This window comes from Nicotiana attenuata, chromosome 7 (assembly GCF_001879085.1).
Source record: "Nicotiana attenuata strain UT chromosome 7, NIATTr2, whole genome shotgun sequence".
Taxonomy (NCBI): Eukaryota; Viridiplantae; Streptophyta; class Magnoliopsida; order Solanales; family Solanaceae; genus Nicotiana; species Nicotiana attenuata.
In genome coordinates this window covers 99,311,446-99,322,937 of record NC_031995.1, presented here as the reverse complement: position 1 = coordinate 99,322,937, position 11,492 = coordinate 99,311,446, and the positions used below count along the sequence as shown (strand labels likewise).

Below are 11,492 nucleotides of genomic sequence, written 5' to 3'. Positions count from 1 at the left end.
TCTTTCTTTGACAAAGTTTGGACTCAAAACAAATACTTAATTTGAACTAAAAGAACTCTAAAAAAAGAACAGAAGTCATTTGACTTATCTAAAAGGGTTCTTGCTAATTAATTCATCCAAGAGTGCCGAAAATGTGTAAAATGTCTCGTTCTTTTCTTTTAAGAATGGAAAGTTTCAGTTTTGAACTTACGCCAAAAAAAATTTAGATTGCTAAATATTGCTCCAAAAAGTTTTAAGCAAAATAACCATGTTAATGAATAAAAGAATCGGACACGAGTTTAAACTAGCAAGACCGAAATTGATTTACTTAGCGGCGACTTCCGAATGTTATGAAATTCCAAACTTGAACAAAAACACAAAAATAAATATAGGATCATAAAACTAGACAAGAATGAATGTCAAAAGAAAAGAAAAAGAAATAAGAAAGACGCCATAAGCGCCCCCAAGCGTTTCGCTTGTTTTTCTTGCTATCCGGTGCACTCTAAGGAAGATGTCATGTGATGAATCCATGCTCGGGTATGGGGAGTCTCGTATTTAAACTCCATGTTTTGCTCCAAGTACATATGCATAAAAAGAGAACAAACAAGAATTAGAACGAAAGAGGTCTATTTCTAGAAGTGCCGCAGAGAATGTGAGAACTAGAAATAAGCAGTAATAAAGCAATCATCAATCATATTGGTATTCAAATTATTTAAATAAGTTATAATCTTAACACCTCATTTTTTCTTACTTAAAGACTCTTCCCAGGTATTCTCACGATGAACCAAACCACACAAGTGTTTAATAAATTAAGCCTACGAATGCCAACGCCTAAAAGGGGATATGTAAATTCCAATGCCTAAAAGAGGATATATAAGCATACATCAATGTTTCATAGCAGCACATGCTTCTAGCTAAGATCTTTTCACTCACTGTCAAATGCTATTGTCATGGTCTGTAAGACATGAAGAGAACTACAAAATATGGATCCTTATTCTTAACAGTTAGATAAGTTTCTCCCTTAAGGTATGCAAAAAGCAGTAAGAAATTCTTAAACCATTTAAAAACTAAAAGAAGGCGTCAATTTGCAAAGATAGTATTCCAATAGGACATCTCCAAAATCAAATATACTTGAGCAAGCCAAACAAATTCCACAATCATCATTCATAAAAAACATACATATCTCCTACATCTTATGATATCCGGCTAGGTAAACAATAATAACAACCTAAGCCTTATGCCCTCTTGAATTTGATCATGTTATTATCTAGTTCCGAAAGCTTGTTAAGCATTCTATGTACTTGATCTAATCTAGTTAAGCATTACAAACTTCTCTAACCAGACTTTTACATAGAAAATCCCAGCAAAATTGTTTAAGTCTGCAACTGCTTTTCACATTTCAAGAACATTCGAATCAATTTCCTATCGACATAGTTTCAAGCTTATGAGTATCAATTAAAAATCAGCTGTAGTATGACACATATGCATATCGAGGAGGCGTCCGTCATGTACGAAGCAAAACAAGTTGTAACAGTGTTTCTAGATTACATGAACATGGAGGTGGATCCAGGATTGGAAGGTCCCGGGTGCCACACTTGCTTTAAAACTAGACGCATTGCCATTTATATGGTCCATTCCAAATAGAGTAAACATTGAATTTAATCAACTTTTGGCTTCGATTCAAGTTGTTCGTCTTTTAGATCTATATAGAAAATAGACAACAATACTCCGATATTATATTAAAAATTCATATTCATACATCAACTCAAGCTTACAGGCATAATTTCTACTAATGTCTACTATCATAAAAAATATTTCTTTTTAAACCAGCATCTGACACAAAGCCAAGACTCGACATGCTAGTTTCTACTGTATTTTGTCAACGATTTAAATCAATGTAAAAACAATATGTAAAATTAATGATAAGAAGCTACAACTGGAGAGAAGCTGATGTAGCAGGGGAAGGCTTCTAAAATTTTGACAAAAAATGAGAAGATTTGGAAGACGAGAAAATATCATATTTTATGCCTAATATATAAAGGAAGAAAAGGAAAGTCAGCAAAATTAATAAAAGAAAAAGGTCAGCAAAGCTTAAGTTGAAAAGTTTTTACAATTAAGTTAGCAGCGTGAGTTAGTCAAGATACTAAAAATGTAGAGTTCTAAAAATTTCCACTTGAATATCCATTTTTTAATGATGTCCAACACAAATAGAAAACTAACACATTTCAAACAAAGGTTCAAGCAAATACTATCCAGAATGGAAAGAAAAATAAGAAGAAAGCTGCTAACCTTCTTCGGGGCAGTGAACCGGGGTTGGGTCAAGGTGTGCTATCTCCGGCCTCTACTCCGCAACCTTGAACGACCGTCAAACTCCGAAACGAGCACGACGACGCCTCTGTTATGGTTAGACAAAACCAATAGAGGCTGAACAAAAACGAACCCTTAGAGTGTGGTTCTAATGAGTAAAAAATGAGAGAAGAATGGCGAGGAAAAGAGTATAAAAGCGGCGGGTCCAAAGGTCTATAGCGGCAAGCGAAAAGGTCCTCAAAATTTTCACCAAATCTAGTATTTATAGGTGTAAAATTAGGGTTCTTGGTTCCTTTGAGCGGGAATTTGAAATTTAGATTTCAAAAGAAGTCAAACTGATCCGTTTGAATTTTTAACGTTGAAGCCTTTTGGATGGATTCAATCTTCACGTGATTCTTCAGTGATATGCTTCAGGTTATACTGAAATGATGAGATACGCTCTGGCGCCTAGGGATTTGAAGGTCAAGACTCGGCTAAAAATGGGGGAAAAAGCCAAGAGAGAGCTCTGCCATGGAAGAGATTGAAAGCGACAATGGAGAGGGGAAAAGGGAGCGTCTGTTTTTGGTGAGAGAGGAATTAGGGTTTCTAGAATAATCTTTATGGATTGGATTTTTGGGACTTAAAAATAAAATAATCTGATTGGGCTGATTGGGTCCACTAGCCGAATTGGGCCTGTTCTTGATGGGTTCATTTGCTGAGAAAGATTTGGGCTTAATTTGCTGATTTCTTTCTTCCTAAATTCTTTGGACATATAATTAGGACTAATCATACTATATAATAGTAATAGTATTAGTTAAGCAAAATTATACAAAGACTATAATTGTTAGCAGTTAAGAAAGTGATTGCAAAAATAACTATTCGATTGATCGTCAAATCAAATGGTATAGTATCATTAGAGTAAATATTTATAAAATATGGGATTAAAGAAATATTACTAGTTGGTTAAATAAAGAGAAGTGATATACTTTTCGCAAAAGACGATAATAATAATAATAATGTGAATAATAATTATGACAACAATGATAATTATAAAAATAACTATAGCAATAATAGTTTTAATAATATAACAAATAAGTCAATTTGTGTTGAAAATAATAGAATGCCTATTTTTAAATTATTAGTAATATCAAAAGCTTAAGGAAATAGTTTGGAAGAAAGGAGGGACAAAATTGGATGTCAACAATACATAAAATATTTCGTATAAAATATTTTTTTTTTATGTTTGAGTTGTAATGACGTTGAAACTAATTTGCTTATTAAGATATATGTCATACTTTTTACATTATTCATAGTTGAATTATAATTTATAAATATTTTAAATAGATTATTTGTTTTAGTTTTGTGATGTTAATGTAATTTTTATAATTATTTTTTATTTTATACTATCTTCAAATTCTTGACATTAGTAAAATTTAAAGATCCGTGGGACTTACGCCCGTGTCTCAGGGCTTACGCCTCACTTCGTCAGAGGTAAAACGCGTCGCGTCACGCCCCCTCTTTTTAACATATTTTTTTCCTTTAATCTATCTCATCTCGTGCATCAATAATTCAAATTATAGCTCATAATTACATAAAAGTAAATGTGGTAAATTTTCATGTAATTTGAGAAGATACAACAACAATAAACCTAGTATAATTCAACATAGTGGGGTATGGGGAGGGTAGTGTGTCTTACCCCTACCTTGCTGAGATAGAGAGATTGTTTCCAATAGACCCTCGGCTCAGGGAAGCATAAGCATCTCATTATTAAAGAGAAAAATAAGAAGTGGAACAACGAGAAGCCATGTAAAAGCATTATAAAGTAATTTGAAAAGATAATAGCAAAATTTAAAAGATGTCGTTCACATAATATTCAGGGGCGACTCAACATATTTAAAAATTTAAGGGAGGCCTTAAAAATTTTTTTAAAAAATACTTCATATATAATTTTACTTGACGTTTATTGTTTTAGCTTTTTGAGATGCAAAATCATTACTAAGTGAATCCGTTTAATCTTGCTTGAGCTTTTATCAATTTAAATTTGAAAAACATCTTTCAACTGATACAACAACTGTTAACATTATTCTATAAGCAATATAGGCAATTAGAAAAGAGTCAAGTCTTTTTATCTGATTATGTATGTCAATTAAAGTATTATCTTTTACTTCTACTATTTTTCTTAGCACTTTCAATTCATAAAATAAGTCAAAATCATCAATATCATAAAAATAATAAAAGCTAATATAATAGAACATGTTCTAGGTGTTTATATTCACTGCTTCAATCTGCTTGTTGCACTTTCGGGAATGAACAAAAAAGAATATGCGATATTTGTCTAACGGACTTCAGGCTTTGAATTTTGACAAAACAATAATTTTCTTTAAAGAATGGGAAAAAGAAGTGAAGTAAACTTTGTCCCGTGAGTAAAAAAACAAAGAAACATAATTTGGGTTGTATATTCTACTGACTTTTTTTTGGTTAAAAAGATAAACATATTATAGATACTTAATAACATGCACATGTGCAATGTAACCCAAAATAAAGTCTACATTCACACACGTAAGGTAAAGGTGTTGATTTTATTACTAAATTTACCTCATTATTCACGTCATTTATGTACCCACAAATTGTCTTCCCCTTTTTTCAAAATTTTTATGAGTACTTTATATTTTAATTTAAAAAATTTAAGACAAAGCACCTATAAAACTAGTCCCCTAGTATTAGTAACTATTGAAAAATGAGGCCCCAAATTTGGAGGCCTAAAGACTGATAATATTCAATAACATAGTCATCTCACAACAACATTACCACAAAATATCTCTGGAAATCATACTTGGGGAAAGTATTTAGCTCTTATCCCAAAATAATTGTAAATACTTACAAAATTTAAACATATAACTATCCCAAGTAAATGAAATCTTTTGAAGTGATGCATCCTCTCATCAAAATATTTAAATCGTCAGTTCTTCTCAAACCGTGCATAACTCAATACAAAATCATGTCATTCGATAAAACAAACTCATGTGTTAAATAAGGGTTTAAGGCTCAGGGGCGGCCCCTGAGGGGCTTAGCTAGGAGACGGAAGGGGTTCATTACGAAGCACATATAAGATTAAATTATTTTTATTTTTATATATTAGATATTAAATCTCCTTCGTAGCTTCACGTATCTACTTTTAGGTTCTTTGAACTTTTTGATAAAAATTCTAGCTCCGCTATTGGGTTAAGCCACCGCAATAAAGCCCCATGTGCAAGTTATTGGTAATTTGGTTGCATCTGCTACTTTTCTCTAATCCAGATCGAGGAATCTTAATAATTTTATGTAGTGCATGTGCCAATTTAATTCGATGAACTTATTTGGCTAGTGGAAGTAAACAATGTTTACAATTAAAAAACGTGCACTACTAAGTCATATGAATAGACTACGAGTCAAATGATATAAAAATTAATTAATAGCCATAATTGAGTTTGTAATAATACTCCGTTTGTCTTCAAACCTCTGTGACGTCTCTTTTCTCGATAGTCCAAACTATAGTTTTGAATTGTAAACTTTGTCACTATCTTGATACGAGAGAAATTGCAAGTCAATATTCACTCCGGTCCATAATAAGTGATCTTTTAACCTTTTTATTTTAGTCCAAAATAAGTGTTCTTTACATAATTAAGAAGGAATTAATTTTATTTTTCCAAAATTTTCCCTTATTTACATATCGCAATGTGTCAAGGTAACAATTAATTAAGGGTAATTTGGTGAATACATCTTTTTTTCTCTAAGAGTTCGTATTTTCTTAAGGGGTGTGCCAAAGGCTAAAAAGTCACTTATTATGGACCGGAGGGAGTAGTATTTTTCACACATTTTTGAAAAAGCTAAAATACTCCTAACTTTAATGTTGAGTTATGTATTTTGATAATTAATAAGTGTGTGCTATTGACATGTGCTAAGAACTAGGTTTTCACAGTGACTGCTGAAGGTTCCTATAACGACCCGGCCGGTCATTTTGAGAGTTGTATCCTCGTTCTCCCATTTACTGCTCCTTTTGTGTTCTACAGATGTTATTTGACTTACCTGGTTAGTTGGTTCGGGTCCGGAGAGATTTCAGAGTGAATTGAGACACTTAGTCCCTTAATTGAAAGATTAAGTTGGAAAAGTTGACCGGATGTTGACTTATATGTAAGCAACCTCGGATTTGAATTTTGATGGTTACATTAGCTCCGTAGGTGATATTGGACTTAAGAGCTCGTCCGGATTGTAATTTGGAGGTCCGTAGTAGAATTAGGCTTGATGGCAAAAGTTGAAATTTTGGGATGTTTGACCGAGAGTGAACTTTTTGATATCGGGATCGGATTGAATTTCTGAAAGTTGGAGTAGGTTCGTGGTATCATTTATGACTTGTGTGCTAAATTTGAGTTTAATCGGACGTGATTTGATAGGTTTTGACGTCGTTTGTAGAATTTAGAAATTTCAAAGTTCATTAGGCTTGAATCCGTGTGCAAGTCGTGTTTTTTATGTTGTTTGAGGGGATTTGAGGTTTCGACTAAGTTTGTATGATGTTTTGGGACTTGATGGTATTTTTGGTTGAGGTTCCGGGGGTCTCGGGTGAGTTTCGGGTGGTTAACAGATCATTTTTGAACTTAGCTTCTTGGCTGATAACTGCTGGTGTGTTTCTTCTGGTTTCCTCTTAAGCGTTCGCGAGATGAGTCTCGCGTTCGCGAAGGGTGTTTGTGGGTCGAGGAGTTTTGTCTCTCGCGTTTGCGAAGAAGAGGACACGAACGCGAACGCGAAGGTGTGGACTGAGAGTGCAACGCGAACGCGGGAGAGGTGTCGCGTTCGCAAAGAGGAGTTGAGGCAGCTGGGGAACCAGTCTTTTTGTCTATGTGTTCGCGTAAGGGTGGTCGCGTTCGCGAAGTGAGGAGTCAGCGAAGCATCGCGTTCGCGGTTGGTTGGACGCGTTCGCGAAGAAGGTTTTTGGGCGGCAGATTTTATTGTGCTACGCGAACGCGAGGGTAAGGCTGCGTTTGCAATGAAGGCATCACTAGACGGATTTAAAAGATTCAAAATGAGGGTTTCGAGTTCATATCATAAAATTGAAGTGGGAGCTCGGTAGAAGGTGATTTTTGGAGAGATTGTTGCGTGGGTGTTTGGGGTAAGTGATTCCTATCTTATTTTGGTCAAATTCCATGATTATGCCTTTAATTCCATCATCTAATTTGGGATTTGGGGTGGAAAATTGGGAAAAATGAGGAAGAGTTCTTTGGCTAGGATTTTGAGATTTTGAATGGGATTTTGTTATCGGATTTGAGTAAATTTGGTATGGTTAGACTCATGAGTGAATAGGCTTTCGGATTTCGTGACTTTTGACGGATTTTGAGACGGGGGCTCGGGGGTCGGGTTTGAGCCGATTTTGGATTTTGGTTATAATTTCGTATTTTTCTTGTGGAATTAATTCCTTTAGCCTATATTGATTGTATTGTACTACTTTTGGCTAGATTGAGGACCTTTGGAGGCCGATTCACGAGGCAAAGGCATTTTGGAATAGAGTTTTTGCTCAGATTCAGGTAAGTAACAGTTTTAAATCTGGTCCTGGTATGAAAACCTGGATTATGCGTTATGTGATTGGTTTGGAGGTGACGCACATGCTAGGTGACGGGCGTGCACCATAGGAATTGGGACTTGGTCCATTCCGTGGAACTGTAAAGTTGAAAAACTTGTTGTCAGCTATATGCTCTCTATGTGTTATAGAAATTTGACTGCAAATCATGTTAGAAATCAAGCTTAGGCTATATGATGATATTGTTAGGACCCTCAGAGGTCGTGTACTTGTTGAATTATCTGCTATTTGTTGTTTTATACTCAGTCACGGTTTTTACTTGCGTATCATATCTCAGTCTCTACTTATTTCTTACTGATACATGTTATTATCTCTGTTTGGGCTGATTCGTATGATTTCTAAGAGCCTGAGAGACTGGAGAGGTTGTTGACTGAGTTAGGGCCTGAGTGCCGAGCTGTGAGCTATATGTGTATATTTGGATCGGGTTTTACGCCGCAACGAGCATGAGGGCTGTATGTATATGGATCAGGTTGCACGCCACAGCCAGCATCGGGGTTGTATATATATATATGGCTATTTATATATTGTGGATCGGGATGCACGCTGCAGCAATGTAGCGCTTGAGCTGAAGGAGCCCCTTCGGAGCTTGTACACCCCTAGTGACCGCAACTACCTATTGTTGATACCCAATTTTTCCCTGTATTTTTTTAATATGCAAAATACTTTCAAAATAGCATGTATATGCATATATAAGTATGCCCCAATGTTTTATTATTTTTCCCTAATTTTAAAAGACTTTTAAATCAATTTGTTGCCTTATTTTATCAAGAAAAACCCAATAATTATTCCCAAAATTATCATTTTGGTAACTCATTTATTGGATTGTCATATTTACACTAAAATATATCTAACATAATTTTTGCATATTTTTATAAATTTTCTTAGTATTTTTTAAGCTAAATTGCACGTAATTGCAATACTGGCCTCTTTTAAGATTTAATTATATTTATAGTTATAAAATCGACTCCAATATTTTAAATTTAATAATTATGTATTGTTAATCATTTTAGTGCCTTTAATTTACTTCCAGAAATTATTTTATTATTTTTATAAAAATAAATGAGGGAAAAATGGCTATTTAAATGGTAGCCCCATTTGCATTTCAATTTTAGCCGGATTTGAACCTCTAATTAAACCCAATTCTTAAACTCAATTACCCAACCCAATTACCTAATCTACCCGACCCATGACCCTTTTAAATAACCCGCCCGGACTCTCCTTTTAATCCTAGCCGTTGATCACTTAGATCAACGACTCATGTTTGCCCCTTCCTTTTTTAACCCGACCTAACCCCTAAACCTAATCATTTCCCTTCTGTAGCCGCCCTTGAATTCCCCCTTCTCTCAATTCTCTCTCGAAGCTTCTCAAACCCTAACCGCCTCCCCCCACTTCCACCCTAAAATTACCGAAATCCATGGCTTCCAAGGCCATCGAAGTCCTATACAGGCCTCCTATAACTCTTACAAGCCTGGTTACTATGGTTTCAAGGTCAAACCTTGAAGAATCTTGGCCCAGATTTGGTATCGTTCGAGTTCTATGGCTGTCTCCGACATTGCTCCGGCCAGCCATGGCTGTTCAAGTCTGATCTTGACTTCTCCTGCTCAAATCAATGACCTTCCAAGCCTTTCTCACCCTCTGGGTTTCTTCTGAAGCCCTAACTTTTTGAGGTTCTTCTGATTTCTTTAGATCTATTCTAGATCTGTGTTTATCTCTAAGCTTCCAAACGTTTTTAAGTTTCTTTCAAAAACTCTGCTTTCAAAACCTTTATCTTTTCGATTTAGGATTTTTTTTAGAAGTTTCTCTGATCTTTAGCATGTTCTACTGTGATTCTTATGTGTTGCTTCTACTGTGTTTCTTATGTGTTTCTTCTACTGTGTTTCTTGTGAGTTTCTTCTACTGCGTTTCTTTATGAGTTTCTTCTATTATGTTTCTTTATGTCGTTCTTCTACTGTGTTTCTTATGTTGTTCTTCTACTGGAAAATGCACGTTAAAAGTCTTAGTTCCTTTCTGAGATTTCTGAACTTATTTCGTTAGTATTTTTTGCCTTGATTACTTGTCCTTTCATCTCTATACTCAATTGATGGCAAAACCCTAAAATTTGGGGTTTCATCTGAGTATTGAGACTATTCGCTATGTGATTTGCTTGTTCTTCATCTTTGAACTTGTTCGATTTCAAAAACCTAACGCCTTTGGACCTATTCGAGTTTCTGAAGATTGTTTCATCTACTGCTCGACTGAGTTTCGCAATCTTTGTTTCAACCTTTGTTTCTTTACATGATTCTGATTTCCTGGTAAGCTCTTCTAGGGTCTTTCTACTGGACCCTCTGCATGTTATTTGATACTTTCCCTCTTCTTTGTCACTAAGATGACTGCCATGTTTCTATAGTTCACTACTTACTTTTGTGATTGCATGATGCTTTTTCTTTGTCCTATATTCAGCCTCGCTAACACTTGTGTACTCTTTATATATGCTAAGCTTCCCCTCTAAAATGACTTTCAATTTTTGACTGATTTCAGACCTCCTTTGTGTAAGTCTGATTGATTCTTTCCTTGTTGTGCTAATTTCCCTGTTACTTGGTTTGATTCGAAAACTTTCCTTAGCCTTTCTGACTTGGTTTACTCATGAACCAGTAATTTCGAATCCCTGACTCCTTGATTTACTATGTACTGATTGATTTTATTGGGTATCTTACCTTATTTGTTTAACCGTGTATTTTAAAGATTCTTCCCTTAATTAAACTCCTATGTATTTACCCCTAATTGCCTACTTTGCACAAGATGCTTACTCAATCTCTTTCCTTCAATAATTTCTGTTCATTACCGTTTAAGTTTGAACTCCTTAATTAAAGGAAGTTCTTCTACTGATTGATCTTAATTGGTACACGATTATTTCTTGCCTTATTTTCTGCCTGTTTTCACACTATAAATACCTGCTCTTTCATTGTCACAAGACGCACGAAGACTCTTAGTTTTCTGAACTCACACTCACATTCAAAAGCATTCTCTCTTGTTACTTGTGTTGTGGCCTGTTTTTCAAGTACTGCTACTGCTGTATTTTGCTTCCTTCAAACTGGTATGTCCTGATTAAGGTTTTCAGCAATCACAACAATGTGTTTATTTACTACCTTTACCTGCATGTCTGCCTACTGCTTATGTATAGTTTAATGCTTACTTTAGCATGCTGTAATTGCCTTCTGCCTATTCTAAATCTGTTGTGAGTCCCAAAAACCCACTCCCTATGTGTTTATGCTATGGTTTGAGGCATGGCATTACTGAAAATTATTGTCCATGACTCAATCTTGATCCCCTGGGATCCTAGCCTCTAATATGATGTGTTCTGGCAGACTTATAGGTACGTCAGCATCCTCCATTGTTGGGCATGCCTAAAGCTTGCCCTAGCCTAAGCAATAGGCTCTTTGCAATTCCCCTATTCCCTGAACCCCTTTTGTGTATCTGTTTGTAGTTGTTTCCCTCTCCTTTATTCCTTAGAATTCTGTTCTTCCCTTGCACTCTCTCTTAGACTTTAAGTTATGCCCCCTCCTGTTGAGCTCTCGTCGTACGGACTTAGTTGACGTCCTCCTGTACGTACGTGAACCTGTGGACGGTCTACGTTCCTTAC

At 35.3% G+C, this 11,492-nt stretch overlaps 1 long non-coding RNA gene across 1 annotated transcript; it reads right to left on the bottom strand.

The window, feature by feature from the left end:
* Positions 278-2,892, bottom strand: LOC109229564. Its single transcript, XR_002068580.1, has 2 exons — positions 2,269-2,892; positions 278-551 (listed from the first exon to the last, which is right to left on the bottom strand). It is a non-coding gene; the product is annotated as an uncharacterized LOC109229564 (long non-coding RNA).